Source organism: Beta vulgaris, chromosome 5 (assembly GCF_026745355.1).
Source record: "Beta vulgaris subsp. vulgaris cultivar EL10 chromosome 5, EL10.2, whole genome shotgun sequence".
NCBI lineage: Eukaryota > Viridiplantae > Streptophyta > Magnoliopsida > Caryophyllales > Amaranthaceae > Beta > Beta vulgaris.
In genome coordinates, this window is record NC_079206.1 from 54,925,107 (window position 1) to 54,949,232 (window position 24,126).

General features: G+C 38.6%; 2 long non-coding RNA genes across 2 annotated transcripts; one reads left to right on the plus strand and one right to left on the minus strand.

Annotated features, from left to right (window-relative positions):
* Nucleotides 1–13,603: 13,603 nt before the first annotated feature.
* LOC130591537 (uncharacterized) lies at nt 13,604–15,988 on the plus strand. Its single transcript, XR_008969294.1, has 2 exons — nt 13,604–14,070; nt 15,726–15,988. It is a non-coding gene; the product is annotated as an uncharacterized LOC130591537 (long non-coding RNA).
* A 4,218-nt stretch (nt 15,989–20,206) lies between these two features.
* On the minus strand, nt 20,207–24,066 carry LOC130591538 (uncharacterized). The gene is made up of 2 exons (XR_008969295.1): nt 23,559–24,066; nt 20,207–20,477 (listed from the first exon to the last, which is right to left on the minus strand). It is a non-coding gene; the product is annotated as an uncharacterized LOC130591538 (long non-coding RNA).
* Nucleotides 24,067–24,126: the final 60 nt, after the last annotated feature.

The following is a 24,126-nucleotide window of genomic DNA, read 5'->3' on the forward strand; positions in this document are numbered from 1 at the left end:
ATACGGAGGGTAGTACTTGTCTCTTAGGGCCTTTTTAAAAGTTTCCCACCCGAAACCCGGTTGGCTGAGAAGGTTGTCCTTAGCCTGGGTCCACCAGAAATGGGCATCCCCCTGCAGATAGTAACTAGCTAAGGGCACTGTTTTCTCGTCAGGACAGGTTAGGGTGAAGAAAAGCTTATCAAATTCCCCAACCCAGTTTTCCAACTCTTCAGGTCCCCCTTTTCCATTTAGTATAGGTGGGTTCCTACGGGCCACTTTTTCAGATAGGTTCCCATCCCGGCTGTGACCTTGGGCTAAGTTGGCTGTAATCTGTACTAGGTCACGTATCGATTGCTCGATGTTAAGAGAGGTGTCAGGGGCGCCTCCCGATCGAACCATTCTGCGCTGAAATTAACATAGTAGCTATTTCAGTGACTTACACATAATTTTTGTTTTAACTTATTCAACGAATACACATTTAACATATCAACATATACAATTTGCGAACACCTTTAAGTCTGTACTGACTTGCATTACAATCATCCAAAATAAGATGCCATAATTAACAATAAAAGATAATACTATGCACTATTATTGAAAATGGGAATGAATATTTGTAAAGAAATACTATATATATATATATAAATCAAATAATTTACTCCCTAATCGGCATGCAAGCCTTATTATCCCTAACATAACAAATGAACAAAAACGATCAAAATAAAACAAAAATCCTAATCCTACATATATGTTCAAAAGAACTATGGGCCAAGACGGTGAGCTTCATCCTCTGATCCAGAATCCTCCATCCCTCCATCAAGGTCAATCTCATCTGCCTCAGGCTCGCCGTCCTCAAAGAATATATCCTCTAGTATGGGTCCTAGGTCTTCCTCGGGGTCTTCTTCCTCGATGGGATCCTCCTCCTCAATGGGATCCTCCTCATCAATGGGATCCTCTCCCTGGACAGGATTCTCATCCTCAACAGGGTCTTCATTCTCAGCAGGGTCCTCTTCCTCAACTGGTATATCCTCTAGTGGAGTGGCTCATCATCATCATCCTCCCCATGTAACCCTGGTACAACCTGGACCCCACCCAACACTATAATGAAGGTCCTATTGTTCCTTTCATCATCAGAGACGTAAGTGACTGTCCTAAGATTCTGAAAGTCATCAGCTAATAACTCATCCTCAAATGGCTGGTATCTTGGCCTTTTTGCCACAGGTGCTGATGGCGGTTCAGGTATGACCCCTGGGTTCTCAGAATTCCCATCTATGGCCCTATTGCTCGAACTTTCCCTTTCAGATGAAGTAGAAGGGTTTTGACCCCTGGTCTCACGAACCCTCCACTCATTCTCGCAGTATTTAAGGTCAGTGAGGAAGTGCTTTCGGAAGGCAGGTTCTGATATCCGTAGGTATGCTTATTCCTATTGAAATACCCTTCTGGAGTCCACATATCCCCATACCTACGATGAACAAATCTATATGGCTCTATATCTGGAACATAACGAAGCATGAAGTGTATCCTAGAGCCCTCAGATCGTAACCATTGTTCCCCTTGCATAATTCTGTAATCCATAGCAGACTTCATTTTAAAGAACCACATATCCCAGTCTTCCCCTACTTGTTTCATCAAAAAGTCCCTACAGCCTATGTCGTGAACCATCTGTGGAAGTAAAACAAAATAGAATAGTCTAAGTTTTTGTAAAGAGTAAATGCTCATTTTAACTTTGAAATCCACAAGTGAAATCAAGCTCATTCGATCAATAAAATAGTTTTTATACTTAAATAAGTTTTGAGTCTAATCAATTTAGACCTATCTTTGTACACTCTCTTAATCTAGTCACATTTGAAGATTTCAAGAACCTTTCACATTTCAATTACACAGAGAACATACAAGTTCGAGATACAAACAAAGTGCAATGATAACATGCCTATGACTTAATGCACATGACATGATCTATATGCTCCTAGCCCATACTACCCGTTTTGAAATCGTTTCGAAAACGTCTTTGAAAATAGGAGCTTCTGGCTCTGAATCCAGTTTTGTAACACCCCCAAAATCCATACACGTCTAATGCTACGTCGCATCGACTTTGGGAGTGTTACCGCCGCGATGGAACGCAAGGCATAATTAGAAATACGGTAACTCAAATTCATTGTCTCAAAACCAAATTGCAGCGGAATAGAAAATGTAATTACAACTCGGGAATCATAGATGACCCCTCTTTATTCAAACTCAAACCATGTAATAATGTTCTATAAAATTCATAATGATCAAACAAAAGTTAACTTCAACTACAGTCTAGCCCCCATATGCTTGATGTCATGCAGCAGCACCAGCTCACCTAGTCTGCTCCCCATTGAAGTATCAATAGTTCATCACAGGCAACAAACACATAATAACACACAGGTCAGCTATGCTGAGTACGTAATGAACCATGAAACCATATGAATATAAATGAAGCATACATTACAACTGTTATATGAACCTACGTTATCTCACATCCTTTAATCTTTCATTATTTGGCATCGAACGGGCACCGTCATCTTACTAGAATCATACGGGCTACTGAATCCTTAATAGACAACTTGGTCTATTAGATGAAATGCAAATACGGTTTTGTTCCGTCTCACACCCATCACCTTAGTATGCATCCCCCAAGATCGAACGGAACCTTCCGCCTACTTGAGTTATCAAAATATAAGGACACTACTGTCGTCACAGTAGGCCTGCGTAGGAGTGTAGGACAAGTCCTACACTCCCCCATTGTTCTATACTTGTAGGGAGTCCAACTACAAGTATCGCCATAATCTTCTTTTATTACCAATCATTCTTTTATAACTTTAAGGAGTCATTTACATACTCTCTTAATTACCAAACTCAATCTTATCCCTAGTAACACTCTTGTTACTCTATAGATCAGATTAATAATGCTGATGTTACACTACGATAGAATTTCGCATTTCAATGCAACATATTTCAATGCATCATATTGATTCCACGTTATAAACGTCTAACCAAACATCACAATCAAAAGTTCCCTATCATGGTACTAGTTCCAATAACATGAACTGCAACCTAAACATGATACTAAGCTTTGAAAGTAAACTGGTACGCGTACGTACCTTGTAACGGAGAATTTTGCTGACTTAATAGAACGAGCCGCTTATGAAATTGGGACCTAAATCGTTAAAAACAAAGCTTTATGTTACGTCCTTGATAACACTAACAACTACTACGTACTAAGACCATAACGATCTATCGATTCGAATTACGCAATAGTTAAAACCCTATTCTAGAACTTTCGTTATAATTCTAATCTAGTGAATTTAACGTCTTTTAGAAGTCAGAATTAGTGAATAACTAAGTTATTTAGTAACATTAGTCCACTAATTTACCAATCCAAAATGTCATAAGTCCAGCCTGTCTTATGTCCAAAAGTCAAGTCATATGTCCAAAAGGTAAGTCATATGTCCAAGAGTAAGTCATGTGTCCAAAAAGTAAGTTCCATGTCCAAAAGTAAGTTCCATGTCCAAAGTCAGATTTCATGAAACAGATTACTCATGAAACAGTAATAACTGTAACTAATAATAAGACACAATTTTCCTACTTCCAACTTATTCCAATTACAAACCTAACCAGAATTTATACTTAAAACAGAACAATAACTTAACTAGTTAACAATCTAATAAATTACTAAACACTCTAATTATTAATTATAATTTACAAACCTTTCTTAATTACGAAAACAGTAAATCTAAATAATAAAACTGATATAATAGTTTAGGTACATAAGTTATACCGCTAAATCTCGCCGGCAAAAGAACTCCGGCGACCGACCTCCGGAATCGAACACCACACCACACACGCGCACCACTCCCACGCGCACAACCGAAACCGTCGCACCAACCTCGCGACTTCGCACGCTCGCGCGACTCAGAATCGTCGCGCCACCACACTTCGCACGACGCGGAACCACGCTCGCACAACTCCCTCGAACACCGCACAACTCTTCGCACCACTTCGGCTTTGTCGCGCGGCTACACTCGCACGACACCTCGAACGTCCTTCGCACAACCCTCGCACAACCCTCGAACCTCTTCGCGCAACACTCGCACGAACCACGACGCTCTTCGCACAAAAACTCTCGAACTCACACACACGGCTACGCACACAGCCCTCGAACCACTCGCCAAGACCTCGACGGAATCCGTCTCGCACCACTACCACTCACGCACAAAAACGCGACGGGAGGGAGGAGGCGAGAGGAATAGCAGCGAGAGATTGAGAGAGAATTCGAGAGAGAGAAAAATCTGAGAGAGAGATTGGCTGAAAAATTCGAGAGAGAGAAGACAAGGGAAGATCGGCTGAGGAGAGAGTGAGGAGAGAGAAAAGTCGGTGGGAGAGGGGAGAAGAAAGGTTTAGGTTTTTTTCTGAAATTCTCTTCTTTTCTTTTTATACTCCCTTCCCAAAAGGTAGTAACCCTAGTCGATTAGGTTACTCTTTTAAAATTCCGGAAATTCCTAACAATTTCATATTACTAATAATTTATTCCTATTAACTTGTAAATAAATTAAACTACCTTTTTATTAATTCTTTTATATTTTCTTAATTAGTACGAAATTAGTATTAAAAATACGGAGTATTACAATAAAAATTATAAAAGTTTGATTTTGGTACTATATTCATTTTGATGAACCAAACAAGACCTCACACGACTAATTATAGAAAAAAAGACCTCACGTGACTTTGTTTTTTCTATTATATTGAAAAGAATTTAGAAGATTCTCTTTACTTGTAAATAGCACCAATATTGAAAATGGAAAATATTTTTGAGATGGAGGGTACAATTAATATGTGTTTAGCTTACTTCACTCATTTAAGATTTTAAGTGTTCTATTATTAGTTATATTATTCTTTAAAAAAAAATGTTCAAACTAGTATGAGAATAATAAGGGATTATGATTTATTGTAAAAGCTTTTTTCATTCTTATTTACTTGCAACAATTAGATTTTTCTGCTATGTAGAAACTTACTTTGACCATGTTTGAAAATTCATAAGTAAACAAAAACATAATCAACTAAGACTTTATTAATTCATCTCAATATGAAATTTCAAATATAAACTTTTTATTATATATATTTGAAGATACTTAAAGGTTAAAGTGTTGCATTGTTAAATATAAAAGTCAAACTATATATTGCAACTAAAACATAATAGATGAGTGTTAAAAAATATTCATAGTCAAAGTTTTCTAAATTTAACCATAATACTAAAAGATGATAGAAAAAATTCACAAGAGGGCATCCAACTATTACTCATTTTCTAGTCCTAACTACGGATTATATCCTGCAGGTCCCAATTTTACCATTTTGTGATTTTTATAGATCCTCACTTACTTATAACTGGTTTAGAAGGTAAGATTTGTAAATGTTGGTCCCAATTTATAGGTTTTTGCCACTTGCTGGAAGTGTTCGAAGATTGTAAACATTTTAAAATCTTACAATCTAAACCGATTATAAGTAACTCTGGATCATTAAAAATCACAAGATAATAAACTTGGGACCTGTAGAGATTAATCCATAGTTTGGACTTATAAAAGAAAATGGGTAATAATTGGGCCACATCTTGTGAATTTTTCCTAGAAAAAAAAGAATGACTTAAGGCTTGAGGGCCGGGAGTACTTTCTATAGAGCAATTTGCTTGACAAAACAAAATTCCAACTTATGCTTTAATAATTTAGCAACTAATTAAATATTTTACAAAATTGCTAACAAGTCTTTTTTTCTTTTTTAACAATTAGTAGTGTTAATAATAAAACAAGTATTTCACAAAATTACTAGCAGAATTCCAACTTATGCTTTAAAAATACCAACTCTTACTACTTGCAATTAGTAGGTTTGCTGAAGTCTAACTGGACTTGTAAGACTACGTATACAAGAAACAAAAAAAGTTGGTGTAAAATGTGGTGAGAATGGAAAGTAGTGTTGCTTATTGAGTGGAGCTCGTGCTTTGTCGAAGCTGGCTGGTGAATCACTAAATTTTATGTGTAACTTGTAACCTATAAGTCCACTTCCATCGTTCTTAATGCTTTATGGTCTAGCACGTGAGGCGTAATCTACCACCCTATTCACCAATTTGCATTCACTAATAAGAAGTGAAGAATTCATTTACTTACTTCCTTTCTTTCTAACTTAATGTAGAGATTTCGCACCATAATTTAAAGGTAAAGGGTTCGTATTTTACCAAGTCGTGGACACTTGAATAAAAATTCCCTCTTACGATTTCCCCCTTCTTTCAAATACTTAGCCTCTGAGTCGGGCAATATGTAAGTGTAGCCTCGAAGTTATTCATCTTACTAATCATATATGTATGGGGGCTGACTAAGTTCCATACCGGTCCGTTTTGACCGTTAAGGATCGTCATGGCCAATGTATTTGCTAAAGGACCGTTGACTACGTCATAACGATTTTATCAGGCTACCTTGATGGTACTCGTAACCTGTGTTATTCTCATGTAGGCCTGGGCTTGATCCAGTCATTATAATTATCTAATGTACCTATGGGCCTAAAGATAAGTATTGAAAGAGGATAGAATTGTATCCAACCAATAGGAGCAGAGTCCTACCCTAGCAAGGACACTGCCGGCTCCTATAAATACCCCCCTTGGTCTGAGTCATAAGGTACGTTCACATATATTATCATATTCTACTTGAGATATACCGGTTATTACCCATTACTGACTTAGGCATCGGAAGGGCGTTCCTCATATCAACCCCCGAGGTTAGCTTACGTGCTCTATTTTGCAGGACGCCAAACCGGCTTACATACGAAGGATATCGGTTCACTCCCTACTATTTATTCCATACAAGAACAATTGACGCTCAAAGGAGGGGTGAACTATATCTTTAAGTCTTAAGTCATAACTTTGCCAGCATACCACTCTCATGGATCCTAAGCAAACTTTTGGGATGCCGGAACTAACAAGAACAATGTCCCACTGGGGAAAGCACCATCGGGCTTTTCGACCCTGTAACCGGTGGTAGGTACTCCCAAGCCACCTGCTGATAAGGGAAAGAAGGTTACTGAGGCCCCTTAACCAGGTATCTTTGAAGCACTCCAACATATGTTCACTCCTGAACAGCTCAGGAGTGCGGCATAGGTTTTCCAGGCCATGGCGAGCCAGACAACACCGACCGGTCAAGCCGGTAAGCGTCCCCTGAGTACGCCCCATAGTCCAATGAGAAAGATGCGCTCTCTGGCAGGCCGCCATGGTGACCAAGGTCGGAATTACCAGGATCAGGTGGAGAATTCCAAGACCCCCACGGAACCATTGGGTGGGGGAAACGAAGAAGAGGATCAATTCACTGAGATCCAACAGTCAACTCAGCCCAGAAGAGAGAGCGAGTACTGGCGGAGATCACCGGTGTCTCTACGAAATTCTCCTTTCTCAACTGCTATACTCCAAGAGCCTATGGAGAAGATCAAGATGCCGACATGTAAGTATGACGGCAAAACAGACCCGGAGGATCATATCTCGGTGTACGAAGGACATATGCTGCTGTACACTGATACCGACTCGGTATGGTGTAAGGTCTTTTCTTCTACGTTGACTGGACTAGGTCAGACATGGTTCAGAAGCATACCACCGGCAATAGTTTTTGGTTTCCGCCAGCTCACTTCCATGTTTGTTGCACACTTCGTCAGTAACAAGCGTATGGAGAAAACTATCGGCGAGCTGATGTCCATCAAGCAGGGAGAGTCAGAATGCTTGAGAGACTACGTCGGACGCTTCAATTCAGAAGTTGTCACTATCCCTAGCCTAAAGCAGGAGGTGGCAGTCTTAGCTCTGATGACGGGGCTAAGAGAAGGGAATGCCTTCAGAAGTTACCTAGGTCGCAAAAAGCTGACTAGCCTGACGGAAGTCATAGGGAAGACAAACGACTTTATCCGTGGAGAATAGTTCGACAAGGCAGCAGCTGCTAAGCGGTCGGAAGGGGATGGAAAGAAGAAAAATAAGGACAAGTACCAGAAGGATAAGAAGAAGGGTCAGGAAGGGCGATCAGACTGTTATCGCAATTACACCCCTATGACAATGTCCAGGGCAGAGATCTATGAGCTCCATATGAAAGATGATAAGTGGCAAATGCCTAGGAAAATATTCTATAAGGGCCGGGATAAGTCAAAGTGGTGTGAAATCCACAGGAATTACGGTCACATCACATATGACTGTAAGGATGTAAAAGACGGCATTGAAGACTTGGTGCAAAGAGGCTACTTCAAGTAGTACCAAGCAAAAATAGATTGGAAATCCCCATCCAGAGAGAACATGGGGGACGAAGATGGCGGCAGAAAATCAGTGAAAGAGTGGATCACTGAGATTCACGTTATCTCAGGAGGACCGGCACACGGGGGTAGCATACATTGCCAAGGCTAACCTAAAAGAGGTTAGGCACCAAGTAAACTACAACAATACCAGAAAGTGGCCGACACTTCCAAGCATGCCGTCGGTGACATTCACGTCAGAGGGCGCTAAGGGAATCATTTATCCCCATGATGACCCCCTGGTAGTATCTCTGTAGATGTCAACAACAATGGTTCATCGCATCTTGGTAGATGGTGGCAGCTCCGCCAACATCCTATACCTCGACATGTTTGAGAAAATAGGTCTGGGGATGTCATGTATGAAAGCAGTCTCGTATCCTGTGATCGGGTTTACAGGGGAATCTTTTTTCCTAGAGGGAACTATCAAGCTACCGGTCAAGATCGGAGAAGGGTCTCAGTTCAGGGAGCTAATGGTAGAATTCCTAGTAGTTGACGCCCCAGCTGCATACAACGCCATCACTGGGCGACATTAATCCACGACACCCAGGTGGTGGTGTCCACCTACCATTTGATGATGATTTATACGTCAAACAAGAGGATACCGGAGAAAATAAGGGGAATCAAGAGTCAGTCAGGGCCTCTTACCTGACGACTCTAAAGAACTCTGATCATAAACGACCGACGGAGACACCGCCATTAGAAAGGAAAAGGCGTCGAATTGAGAATAAAGCTAAGAAGGATCTATCAATGGAAAACTTTGAGGGAAGGCCATCAGACCTGCCAAGACCTAGCCCAGAGGGTGAGACATAAGAGATCAGTTTGGAGCTGAATAGACCGGAGAGGACAGTAAAGATCGGGGCCGACCTGGCAGATGACGTCAAGGTCAACTTGATAAGCCTTCTACACAGTCATGCTAACGTCTTTGCCTTCTCCACAAATGAGATGCCGGGAATTGACCCAGCATTTATGGTACACCAGCTGAACGTCAATGAGGACGTAAGGCCGATAAAATAGAAGAAAAGAAACTTTTCTTCGGAGAAGAACGCTGCTATCAAGGAAGAGGTCGATAAACAACTGGCATCAGATTTCATCGAGCCACGCGACTACCTGGAATGGCTGTGAATGTGGTGATGGTAAAAACAACCAATGGGTCATGGCGGATGTGCGTCGATTTCACCGACCTTAACGAAGCATTCCCCCAAAGACTGTTACCTACTATAAATAGTGGTTGTCTTCATCGGTCAAAAAGTATTCAATTCTAACCTAAAAAGGTAGAGCATCTCTATCTACAATTAATGCTTTCTCTCTCTACCTCAATTACTGACTTGAGCGTCAGAGGGGGTTCCAGGAAAAACCCTCGGGGCAGTTTTCCAATGTGCTTTGTAGGTTTACTTGCGCCAAGATCCATCGGAGCTCTCGTCCCTTCTCGGCATTCAGTTGACATCCCCTTCATCATTACTTAAAGTTTCTTGACAGAAACAGTTTGGCGTCGTTTATGGGGAAATAACAATATCAAGCCACAACCGAGAGCTGAAATGACACATATCCGCCGAAACCGTAAAGCTCCTCAGCCAAAACCTAATCCACCTTTTCATCGCACACCTACCGTTGAGACACTCGACCCTCATCAGGACGAGAGCCCTACACCTCTGCTAGAGCATGGGACTCAGCCTCAGCCAGCTGGACCCCCTCATCCACAACCTCCTCTGCCTGCTGAACTCCGGAGGATAGCAGACCAGCTGAAAACATTGAACGAAACTTAAGGGCCATGTTGGTCACTCTTCAACCGAAACTCCAACCTCGGCCTAAGGTGGAGGCGAGGGAAGGAGCCTCTTGGATGCAAAGATTACATGTCGTTGGACCCCATCAGCCCTCGACATAGAGACATGAACAACCGAAAGAGCAAAGATCCCCTCAGTCAGCTCAGAGACCCCCTCAGCCAACCCGTAGACCCCATCGGACAGAACGTGAGCATAGGGACACCCATCAGACAATCGAAGAAAAATCGACTCCATAAGGGGCAGATGGATGCTTGAGAAATCCTAAATAGGAAGGAAGCGCCAAGGGTAGCCCCATCTAGACGTGAGTGTGACCCTGATCAGCTCTACTCTCGTCGCCGAGAACGAGAGAGATCCCCTCCTCGCTCGCTCAGGCACCGGGTGGATGAATGAGACTCGGCCTCATCTTAGCCACGCAAGTGTGGGGACCCCTAGATGGTTAATAGAGGTGTCTTGAACTTCATGACCCCTTCAGCAAAGAAATCATGGACACCCCTAACCCAGGCAAAGTAAAAGTCTCTCTCATCGAGCAATATGTAGGTTCAACGGACCCGACTGACCATATGGGCCTCATACAAAGCACAAATAAGTGTGCAAATGGGTCGCGAAGCTGCATGGTGTCGCTACTTCCCAACCACGCTCAAAGGGTTGGCGCTTAGCTGGTTCTCATAATTATCTCCCGGAATTATCACTAACTTCTCAGTGTTGGAGGCACTCTTCCTTCAACACTTCATTGCAGGAAGGAGACACAAGAAGACTAGCATCCATTTAATGTCAATTAGACAAGAGAACAATGAGAGTCTAAGTGATTACATCAAGAGGTTCAACGAAGAATCACTAAGGCTGTCAGACCTCCAAGATGGGGTATCATTCACTGCGCTTATGTCTAGGGTCTTGTCGGGCAAGTTCAATTGGTCCTTGGCGGAGAATGAAGTTACTACATTCACGAAATCCATGACCCGAGCACAAAAGTTTATATAAGCCTCAGACATGTGTAAGTCGAGCAACGACAACTGGAGGAAGAGGAAGATGACAAGGGTCTTACGGATCACCGCAACGGCCGAAATCAGACCAAGGCTCCTCGATCCCACCCTCAGCCTAACCGGCTTTCCCTAGTATGGAGGACTCTCAATTTAACAGGAACCAAAGGGAGCTTTACTTGGATCTCAAAGAAAAGTCAGTGTTTCCTAGGCCACCCCCATCAAGACATCTAACACTCGGCGGGGCAAGCATTTAAGGTGTGAGTACCACAAGGAGTGCGGTCACACCACCCATGATTGCAGAGAGTTGAAAAAGGCCTTGGACAATCTAGCTGACCAAGGGAAGCTCAACAGATACCTCAAAAATTTTGACAACAAAGACAAGAGAAAGGAAGATCGGGCTAACAGTGATGACACTGAAAGGTACATCGGTGTTATATCGGGTGGATTTGCCACGGGAGGCATAACGATCGTTCTCGCAAATCCCACCTCCAAGAGCTGAAACATCGGGTGTTAAAGGTTGAAGACATCCAGGCAAGATGCCCCGTAATGACCTTCAGAGAGGCAATTCGGCGCATTCAGACACCCCATGATGACCCCTTGGTGATTGAGATGAAGATCGTCAACTCAAGAGTTAAGAGGATTCTAATCGATAGCGGGTCCTCCACAGACATCATCACCTTGGATTGCCTCAAAAAACTCAAGTAGCAACAGAATGATACTACTCCAGTCCATCAGCCACTGATAGGCTTCGGGGGCAACTCAGTGGATCCCGTCGGCACCATCAAACTCCCAGCGACTCGGTGAAAAAAGGCAAAGGAAGAAGCCTACCAATTGACTTCTTGCAGGTTTACCGGCGTCAAGACTCATCGAAGCTCTCGTACCCTCTCAGCATTCAGTCGAAATTCCCTTCATCATTACTTAAAGTTTCTTGACAGATGCAGTAATCTTGTAGGTTAGTAATTTATGATGTGGTGACTTGTATTTGTACTAAATGTTCATTCTAATTAGTTGAGTTTTTCTTATGAGATATTTTAAGTTATAATCTATCTAGTACCCCTCTTATATATATATAGATTCGTAAAGTTTGGTTTTGGAATACCATACTATAAAACCTTTTAAAACTAGATAATATTAAAAAGGCGAACCTAAGTACGAAATCAATGGCAAAACTCCAGTTTCAATAACACAAAGTTAACAGTCTGGTGCAATTGATTATCCTCAATCTTTTAGATTAGTATATTACATGGTTATTTCTTTTTATACTAAACTAGTATATGGGCCCGGGCATTACCCCGGATTGGTATTGTTTTCCGAACTTGATATGCATTTTTTTTCCATTCTCATTAAAATATATTAAGAAAACTCACCATTTAAAAGGTACAAATATAATAATGTGGACACTTAAAACATGATTAAAAGTTGGTTGAGATGGTAATTGTGTCATGTATAATAGCAAGAGGTCACGGGTTTAAATCTTCTTGTAAGCTAATTTTACTTTTTAGTTGAGATCTCCTTAAAAGATCCCCTCACGTCTCACACCATATGTCCCCATCTCATGTGAGACTTGCCTTTGAGATGTTTCGATCGTTTTTTTTTATGTTGCTTGTCGCTGGATTTCTGGTCGCCGCTCTCCCTCAAACCACCAGTTTTTGATTCAGCCCTGTCTCTGCAGTTTCCACCGTCCACCGTGAGTTAGTTTCGTTTGGGCTCCCCCTCTCCCCTGTTTCGTGGTGTTTCTCCCTTCCCCCCTTGTTTATCAGTTTGGGCCTCCCCTTCCCCTCCCCTTGTTTCTCAGTTTCGGGCCTCCCCCTTCCCCTCCCCTTAGTTTTCAGTTTCGGGCCTCCCCCTCCCCTTAATTATCAGTTTTGGGATCCCCCTCCCCTTTAGTGTCGAATCAGGACAAAAGTCAAGTTACTTCCCCTTAGTTTTGTGTAAACAGTCTCTCACAGTGGTTGTGTTTTCCTCCCTTCACCTGGTGTTGCTTTGGATCTTGGGAGTGTGTTCCCTTTTACGTTTAATTTTCTGTTTTTCGTTATGTTTTTTGTTTGGATTAGTATGGTGTGGCTGATTAGTATTGTAACACCCCGTAATTTTAACCCTTTATTTTTGGTGTTTGTTTATTTTAAAATGGTATTTTCCTTTTCATAAAAATAAATAATTTATTATTTGAATTATTTTGGAACATGTTATGAAAATGTGTATATATATTTATATGTTGTGATATATTTATATATATTTATTTTAAGTTAGATATTTATTTTAAAGGTTATATTAGTTTCGTTATTTATTTGGGTGTTTAGAATCCGGTTTTGTCGCGTAGCATTTTTGTAATGTTGCTGGACCGACTTGGGTGATGAAATGTTGCATTGCTTGTGGTGTGTCATGCTAGCCAAAAATTAGCAATTATGTTGTGGAGGATGAAGAGTTTTGGTGCGTGCTTATGAAGCTAACCTTTGAGTCTCTTGTAACTCCCTATATAATTCCCCATTAATCCACCTTCATAATCACCTTTAAACCTTTGCTTTATAAGGTTATTAATCAGATGAGGCTGCTTCATTGTAACCCCCATTCTCGTCCAACCATTAGAGAGGAAGAGAAAGAGTTCTTCTCTCTTCTCGGTTTTCGTCCATTTCTGCACACCCATTTTCTTTGCATCATATCTCCTTCGTTTCTTATCCGAATTGAGCGTGTGAATAGTCAAAATCTATCTACTCAGAAAGATCTTGCTTGTGGTATAATTTGTTTTTGAAGAAAGGGGAAGACGCGACTGCAGTTTTCGTTGCAACCAGACGAGTCATCCGGTTTTTGTTTCTTGTTGCACCTTCACGAAAATAACCATAGCCGGAGATCTAACCGTTGGATCGTTTTCAAATTTGGACAGAACATTGATAACACCTTGTTCTTTACTTTGACCAGAGAGATTGGAAATCCGAGCTTTTTATCACCGGAACTCATGATCGGAGCAGAGCAGTGCAAAATAAGAGTTTTCAACATTCAAGAAAAAGGTAACTAGCGTTATTCTAGTTCGATAGAGAATAGATTGTGAACTTAGATTGTTAGAATCACTTTCGAGAACGTAGTATCATGCTAGGTAGAACTTAGAGAATTTTATGATTGAAGTTACATGTAGTTTCATGGTTGTTGGTGTTGTTTTCATACCTTGGATTGCTACTATAATCATCTTGTTAAGTTTTGTTGATTAGTTGTATCCTTGTTGTTATTGTGGTTGAATTGATTCATTGGTTCACTTGGGTTATCTTTGGATTTTGAGAAGTTGTCGTTGTTGATGAGATTTAGCCTCATGTGAGGATGATTGGTGTTGTGTTAGGCATGTATGCTAAGTGTGTTAGAATAGGTTTTGGTTGATTTACTTGGATTGCGTCTTGGAATCTTAGTTGTCGTTGTTGTTATTGGTGAAGTATGGATATTTGTGGAAGTGTTTGCCGTGTGTGTCGATGTGTCATTGAGGTTGGAGTAGGCGTGGGTGGCTGGTGCTAGCCTCGAAGGAGTAGGCGTGGGTGGCTGGCTGTCGCGACCTGCGATGCTCGTCGCACCTCGCGACGAGGGGTCTGCCTCTTGAGTTGTGCTGTTGCGTTTTTGTTTCCTTTTGGTCTACAGCTTGTGCACCTTTGCTTGAGTGGTCTTAGATATGTATACTAAGGGTGTTTGAGTATTGTTTGGTTGACTTAAGTGTTACATTAAGGGTATGTGCCCTATTTTGTTGGGTGGCCTATGGTTGTTTGGTTTGGAGTATGTTGAGGGCTTATGCTTTATTGTGCATTCACACATTCGAACCTTGTTCGTTAGTGAATTCGATTTGCTTGTGTACCTTGTTGTGTATACCTTGTGCTTGTAGAGCTGGATTGATCCTATGGACGGTATGGTCCTAGGAATTTGTGTTTGATTGACCCTATGAACAGTATGGTTCTAGAGGTCTTCATTAGGAAACCCTAATAACGGTATGGTTCTAGGAACTTGTGTTAGCTGATTCTAAGAACGGTATGGTTCTAGAGATATGTGATCCTAAGAACGATATGGTTCTAGGAATTTGTGTGATGATCCTAAGGGCGGTATGGTCCTATGAATTTGTGTTTGATTATCCTAAGGGAGGTATGGTCCTAGGATTTGGTTACTTAACCTTGGGCGGTATGGTCCATTGGTTCACTACGGGTGGTATGATCCGTAGAATTTAGCTATTCGAAAAGGGCGGTATGGTTCCTCGAATATGCTGGCTATTCGAACAGGGCGGTATGGTTCCTCGAATATGCAACGTAGGCCTTCGGCGGTATGGTCCAAAGAGTCTACTCACAGGCGGTATGGTCTGTTATGTTTGAGCTTGTGGACCGCATTTGTTGCATTTGTTGCAACGTTGACCGCATTTGTTGCATTTGTTGCATCGTTGACCGCATTTGTTGCATGGTTGCTTATGACAATTTGTACCTCGTATTGAGTACGGTCGGTTGCTTATGATAATTTGTACCTCATAGTGAGTACGGTCGGTTGCTTATGAATATTGTACCTCGTAGTGAGTACGGTATCTTGATAATGTGTTCCTTGATGTGCTTCTGATTTCTTTCAAGTTCATTATCTGTTCCTATTTGAGCTGGGAGAACTGCTAGTTACTCCCCACTGATTGTGGAAGTTGTTGTATATTTTGCAGGTTATGTTGATGGGTTTCTCCTTTGGTTTTGGGCTCGAGTTGAGTTGTGAGCATTAAAAAGCTAGGTGTTTTAGGCCTAGACTTTTAGTTAGTTGAAGAGTTAGTTTTCTCTTTTTGTTATTACTCTAATTAATTTAATTTATTTATACTTTTTACTTATGTTGGTTTATCACTTAGTTATGTAACCACATTTCTTGTAGTAGTGACATTCCCAGAAGACGATGTTTCCGCCATCGTCCTATTAATACTATTATTATTTCTTTCGTTTCCGCTTTGAAATTCTGGGGTATTACAAGTATGGTGGTTGTGTTTGTTAAATCCATCTATCTAGGTGGTTGGTTAGAGTTAGAGATTTCATGTTTGGGGTTTAGATTTTCATAATCGGATTGTTTTTCGATATCTAACCTTGGTTAGATTTCAATCTCGCTTGGTAATGATTTCATTTATCATTGCCTAGACAAAACGATATCTGAAGACGGCTCCCCAATTTGTCATTTGGGTTTATAGCGCGTCAACTTATTTGAGTTTCTCTGGGACAGAGAAATCTCAAAAAATATCCTTCCAAAAGGGTATTAAGTCACACACAAATGTGACTCTTGCAGGAAACAAATGGTCCTGTAGTGAGTTCATAATCTCGCTGTTCCTTGGTTGCCCCGCTCGTGAAATCAGTCTTCTCTTCCCACTGTTTTCAACAGGATTCTGGCGCTCATCATCCACCCGAAGAAGTGTCATCCACCAGATCGAGTTTTTTTTATTATAGTTTAAGTTATGTATGGTTTTGTAGTTGTCGTGTAATAGCGAGCCCAACTCAGTTTAATTTCTTTATGTTCGTTTGTTGTTTTTAGCATTAGGATGTACTTTTGTTCTTAATTAATGCATATTATCTTGATGTAAAAAAAAAAATAGAAATAGTAGTACTACTCGGCTACTCCATAAAGCAAAGCTATGTCGTCCACTAGCTTCAACTAACACTTCTAATTTAAGCTGATATTATCATACGCTCGTACATACTCTTTAGGAGTTTCAAGCTGAAAATAGGACGCGGAGTCATAACTCACGACGTCACTAGACTGAGACTAGTCCATGACTGTCCATCCCATTGGAGATTTGGAGTACATTTATATCTGTTTGGAATATGGATTTCATTTGAAATCTTGGAATTGGGTCAAATATATTGTTTGGATAATTTAAGAATTTGGGTTTGTATTTGGCCCAAATTCAAACCACTATAAAAATAAATACAATTTTATGAATTTTGAACTAAAAAAATTGGTTAAAGTTACTCTAATCAGTTCATGTTTTTTAGTGTCAATTATAGGAAATTAATAAATATAAATTATTATAAATAAGCCATAGTTGTGCAAAGCACAAAATTTTAAATGATCTTCACAATAATAGATGATAAACTTTAAAATCACAAGATAATCATTTTAAAATTATCTAGAATATTGCGTGCGATATGCTTCGATCAATTTGTTTTTTTTTTTTTTTACATCGGAATAATTTGCATTAATAAAAACCAGAATTACATCCTAATGCTAAAAAACAAACAAGCGAACTGAAAGAAATGAAACTGAGCTGGACGCGCTCTTACACAAACACTATAAAACCAGACATAACTTAAACTATAATAACAATACTCGATCCGGTGGATGACGCTTCTTTTTTGGGATGATGCGCGCCAGAATCCGGCTGAAAGCAGTTGGAGGGGAGGGCTGATTTCACGAGCGGGGCAACCAAGAAACAGCGAGATGATGAACTCGCTACAGGACCAATTTGTTATGTATAACTATGTTTAAAAAACCTAATGATCAAATGTATGCATTCAAGACCTTGAGAAAACAAAGAGAATAATACTGGAGGATGGAGCAAGTCACTTTTTCTTTGAATAAGTAAATAATCATTTAACCATTAATTTCCTATCGAAAAACCACCCATTTTTTAGGAACATTATACATAGGTATTCTTTATTTACCAATAACCGTTTTAATTTTTATTTCTCAAACTTATATGGATTTAGCTTTTATATTCTTAGCTTCCATCTTTATATTTTTATATATGGGTGTGGTTTCTGGTATGGTCAAAACCAGTGGTAATGTAGATGTAGTCATAACTCCAGTAATTTTTTCCACAAAGGATCTCATTTTGCAAGAGAAAATATAACAACATGGAGATTGAATGTACGTATTTTATGTTAATAGTGTCAATTATAGGAATGTAATAACAATAGTACTATTTATTATAAATAAGTCATAAGTCATAGTTGTACAATACACAGGTCGTAAGCCATTTTTAGTTATTCTCAACACAATATCGTAAAATTTAAATCACAAGTTATTAGTTTTAAATTTTAGATAGAATTGTTTTCATGGAGTTCTCAAAATTTGAAAGCGACAACAATAGTTAATGATATGTAACAATATCCATTTCTTTTCTCGAACTCCATTCACTTCTTTTGTTTCAAGGCCAGGATTTCAAAATTTTAATATAATCTATACTAATATATTAAAAGGCGTGCGAAAACAAGTAATTGTGCCACGTGGCGCTCTCCCTAAGGAATTTCAGTTGATGTAATCCATGTACAATTAAAAAAATTAAGAAATTGCATAGTATAGGGTTTGATCCCGAAACCTCAAGTACATATACTAAAGTTCTAACCACTAGGCTAAGTTATATTTAGTGTTCTTATCATAATATATTATATTAATAAATAATTTTTTTCTTACCCGGGGCATAGCCCGGGCCTAATAACTAGTTTTATCTTAATACCCCGTATATGCCAATATATCATATAAGATATGTCTGAATTCATTTGGTTAGGTATATTATAAAAATTTAGGAACATTATACATAAGTATTTTTTTACTTATAAATAACAATTTTAATTTTTATTCTCAAACTTATACGGATTTAGCTTTTATATTCTTAGCTTCCATATTGTTACTTTTATATATGGGTGTGGTTTCTGGCATAATCAAAACCATTAGTAATGTGGGTGTAGTCATAAGTTAAATAGTTTTTTTCCTCAAGGATCTCAATTTGCAAGAGAAAATGTAATAACATGGAGACTAAATGTACGTATTTTATGATAATTACATGTCAATTACAGGAAATTAATAACAATAGTACTATTTTATAAATAAGTCATAGCCATACAATACACGGGAACGTAAGCCACTTTTAGTTATTCTCAATACAAGATCGTAAAATTTAAATTACAAGTTATTACTTTTAAATTTTAGATAGAATTGTTTTCATGGAGTTCTCAAAGTTTGAAAGCGTAAAAAATAATCAATGATATTATAATGATATGGAAAAATATTTATTTCTTCTCGAAGTCCATTCACTTCTTTTGTTTCAAGGTCATAATTGAAAAAAAATTAACATAATTTTATCTTAATACTCCGTATATGCCAATGTATCATATAATATATATATGCCTGAACCCATCTGTTAGGTATATTAAAATAAATTTAGGAACATTATATGTAGGTGTTCTTTATTTATCAATGACAATTTTATATTAGTTTTATTTCTCAAACTAATTATATGGATTTAGCTTTTATATTCTTTGCTTCCATATTTTAAGTTTTATATATAGGTGTGGTTTCTGATATGATAAAATTAAAACAAGTGGTAATGTAGGCGTAGTCATAACTCAAGTATTTTTTTTTTCCCATAGAATTTCAATTTGCAAGAGAAAATATAATAAATGGAGACTGGGTGTACGTATTTTATGTTAATTAGTGTCAATATAGGGAAGTATGTCTATTATAGGAAAGCCCAGATTAGAATTACCTTTCTAAACTAATATGAATTTCTCTTTTTTATTTTTAACTTCTAAATCATCACTTTTATATATTGACTCATGGGAATGGTTTATGGTATGCCTAAGCCATTGATAATAATGTGGGTGCAGCCATATATAAACACTCATGTATTTTCTCCAAAAAAATCTCATTTTGGTAATGGGATAACATATATACATGATTATATTATCATAGCATGCACCTTTGTCATAACATTTATAGACTTTCCACAACGAAAAGGTCTTTTTTTTTTTGTGGTTTTAGTAGTTTAACACTAACTTAATACATCAAAACCAAACATACGCACTACAACTTAGAAAATTCATTTGATAAATTCATTGGAACATAATGATTAAAACCTATAATTAACTTCCACATTACTTATATTGCTCTATTCATTCATTTAATTTAGTCTAAGTGTAACAGCCCGGATTCTCCCGACCAGCTTACAGAGGATTAAGCACAGCGAAAGAGACTCTGGTCGAGATAACCCGAACTATTACCATCACACTCACCGAACTACATCGGAGAGTGTGAAACTCAATTCTCAACTCTATTCAAATAAATTAACTATTATAACTATGCTCTGATTCTCAGACTCTATTCTCATAAATTTTTACAGAAAATCCGGCAGAGTTTCCTTTGAAAATAGGACAACGCTAAAGCGAGAAATAATATGAACCTGTTACAATTTCAGTTTATAAAATATTTCCAAATCCCAAAGCTCAACAATCTCAACGCTTTCGCGGAGCAACAACCAATAGAGAATCAGGAGCACTAACTAGCGACTCTTAAATGTAGAAATAAATTATAGAAAATAAACAATTAACTATTACAAAGACAAGCGTCCTCACTTCGATAGCAACTATAATACTGCCCAACTTGTATTAGCTTCAACTTGCAAAAGAATAACTCACGGCTTCAACCTGAAACATTTAAGATACTGCCATCCACCAAGTGACAGGCCACAGAAATGACAAAACAACATACACACATCAGCAAAGCTGAGTACTAAACCCGTAAACAAGAGTAACACATGCTTTGGTGGCTTTTACTTAAAAACGACTCAGCAGTCAACATAAGTTCAACAATCACATCCATCATAGCATGTTTAGCAGCAATAATCTTGTTGAACATACATATTATATTTCTAGTTCCACATTTCATAATACATCATTAATTACATAGTAGCAAACACGCTAAGGTGACTCCTAACAATGATACGTTTCATATATTCTCATTTGATCAACCTTTTAACTTACCACGATTCCATAGTAGGAATATGAGGTCACCAACTTTGATATAAGTAATATACTTTACTTCCTTTAATTGATTTCTTATCAGAAATCCAAACTTATGTTTTCATACTCTATCAATCATTCCATTATACTGTCGTACATAAACCCGTATCAAGCAATAAATGACATAACAACTTTCATCATAACGATTCCTTATCAGGAATCTAATAACGAGATATCATTCCTTATCAGGAATCCACATAACAAGATACGATTCCTTATCAGGAATCTAACGTTAGTATCACTTACCATGATATGCCTCCTTATCAGGAAACCAATATCGATATTCATATTCATATATTGAATAAACATTCACTACTTACCCTGATATGATTCCTTATCGGGAATCCAATATCGAAACAACTTACCACGATACGATTCCTTATCGGGAATCCATTATCGATATAACTTTCGTACTTGAGATAACATTCCTTTTAACCAGGGGGAAAGAGAACGCGGCGGAGGAGACAAAGCTTACACTCCGACAGTGGGGGTCGTCACCCAACCATTCGCTTTACTTTTGGCCAATAACCGCGACTAGTCCGGAGTACATTTTTCCGCTGATTTCATCAGCCATCCACAGGTTTCACATTACCTGATATAACGCCCGATTATCGCCCCACAGAGCAATGGGCAGGTTTCCCTGTGGCCCCCAAGGTTCACAGTCCATGGGGCACTGTTCATGTCACCTCATCCGTCGACTCAGACGAGGCTACTTTCCCCTTTCAGATTCCTTTCGATTATCGTTCATAACTCAATCGTCATTCTTAGAACTATTCCATAGTTATAGTAATCCTTGACAATCATTGAACAACAAGCAAGGCTTCTTCTTGAGAGTTATAATCACTGAAGTATTTCGAGGCCAATATAGTTATGCATTTCGATTCAACTCAATTACAATTACAAAACATACTTACCACACAAGTAACAATCATATTCTTAAAATACCCAACCATAGTGACAATAGTCTCTCAGCTAGAATTAACTAGCGAGAGTTACTAACCCGATTCCACACATCACTACTTTTGCATATAGATAGTTCATATTCTTTTCACTTCACATATCTATGTAGACTCATCTCAATAATGATAATAACCGTTATCAAACACCATCAACAATTACAATAAGTCTCTCTCTTAGAATTAACTAAGGAGAGTTAGCGTAGATTCCACAACTCGAGATTCATGAAACAAAGGTTGATTAGACCTAATCAATTATGGTCCATGTTATCTCGTAAGTTCGATTCTAATACTATTATATATCAACCATTAATGGATCATATTCTTACTTAGTATAGCGAGTCAACCTCCCTTCTAATGAGAAGTCATTTAATTATATAACTCAACTACTTTAAAGTAATGCACAAACTTGCACTTAAGTAATCTTATAAACCAACTTAGTCCTCTCAATTCTAATCAATCAACATCACTTTATTATATTATTCTATTTATAGTCATCCAATTAATACTTTATCAAACACATCTTCACTAATCTAATCCATAGTTAAGTAATCTAACTTTCATACTCTTCACATTATTATAGTATTATAGATTTTCATATAACTAATCTTTTATTTATAGAATTACACCCAACCAAATCTAAAACATCATTCTAGTATAAGTAGAACACTTATCACAACTTACCACATCAATCCACTTATTAATATAGTATATACTTTGACAAAATGATAAACTACAATTAGAATTCTGATTATATATTAGGTATACCACCTTCCACAATTCAGTGAACTTCCATAACAACGTAGAAACAGCTTTCATATATCGCATAAACAAAATCAATAACATAATTCCATTACTATATCAATATGTTACTCAAGTCGCCTTTAAACACTAATAAAGATCATTTAAGCCAAAAACCAGGATTTCTATAACATAATTAACAATGAACTCGAACAACTATTCTGATTGATAACATGAATATCATTTAAGGTTTAACAACTTCCTATCAACATTAGATTCACGAAAGATAAACCGCCTCTGAACTCATAACATTTCTATTCTTTAATTGTTAACTAATTCAAGTATTTTTCATCTAATTTATATAAAACTAACTCAATTCATGATTCCACTCCGATAATATTAAGTAATATCAATTGTCCTTCCTCAATAATTAACTAATCAAATAAACCAATCCAAGTAATATCATTAATCATTCCTTATTACTCTTAATGGAAATCCTCCTACTAATCTAGATGATAACCTCTATCGAATAGATAGCTTCATTAGATAACTTACAATTCGATATAGCTAGAGCTAAGATTCCATTAATCAAACTAAACTAACACATTTTACTAAACAAATTTCAGAACTTATAATCATAAATAATTTCCAAAGCTAACAATACTCTGCCTTAATTTATCACTTGATTTAAGAAGCCACTCCAAACTAAGTTTAACAATGACTAACAATCTAATAATACAATACTCCACCACCACCACCACCACCACCACAACTTCAACAACACGCAACAATAACGGCAACACTGACCCAACAACGACAACACATCAACAACACCACATCAACAACAACAAAACTGCCATAATAACAACAACATATCAACAACACCATTGGCTTTCTAATTTAAACAAAGAACAATTGTATACCTAACTAGTCACATAATCAACCACAGTAATAGCAACAACAATGGAACAACAACAGTCATCAACAATAACAACTCAAAATACAACATAGACAGAGGGAAAGTACCAATAAGAAGCGGATGAGTGGTCATCTCGGTGAAAAGAGCGACGCTACAGCAGCACCGTTACCCCACCGCTAACCCGAACAACCCGGCAGCAACGCGTGCAAGAACGTGGAAGGAAAAACCCACCGGCGATAGCACCACTGACCACAAACAACCACAGCAAGACGACGTGCGGTGGTGGCGGAGCACCACCCAACAGCAGCGTCGAGAGCGGCAGCACAATCGCGAACAACAAACACGCGACAAGGAAAAAGAGAGCTTCGAGGGAGGAGAGAAAAAAACAGGGAAGCAGCAATAACATCAACAACAACAACGACGCGAACACAGAGTAGGGAGAATTCCGGCGAGCAATAACTGAAGACGACAGCACCGCCGGCCTGTAGCCACCGGCATCGGCGCGCGAGAAGAGAGAGAGAAGAGGGGATAAGGGGTTTTGGATTTTGGGGTTTTACGGGAGAGAGGGAAAATTGGGTTTGGGGTTTAGAATACCCGAGAAGGAGAAAGAAGAGCTAAGAGGTGGGCTTTTGGCTTATCACTAAACCGACAAATGGGGTGGGTTTAGATTTGGGT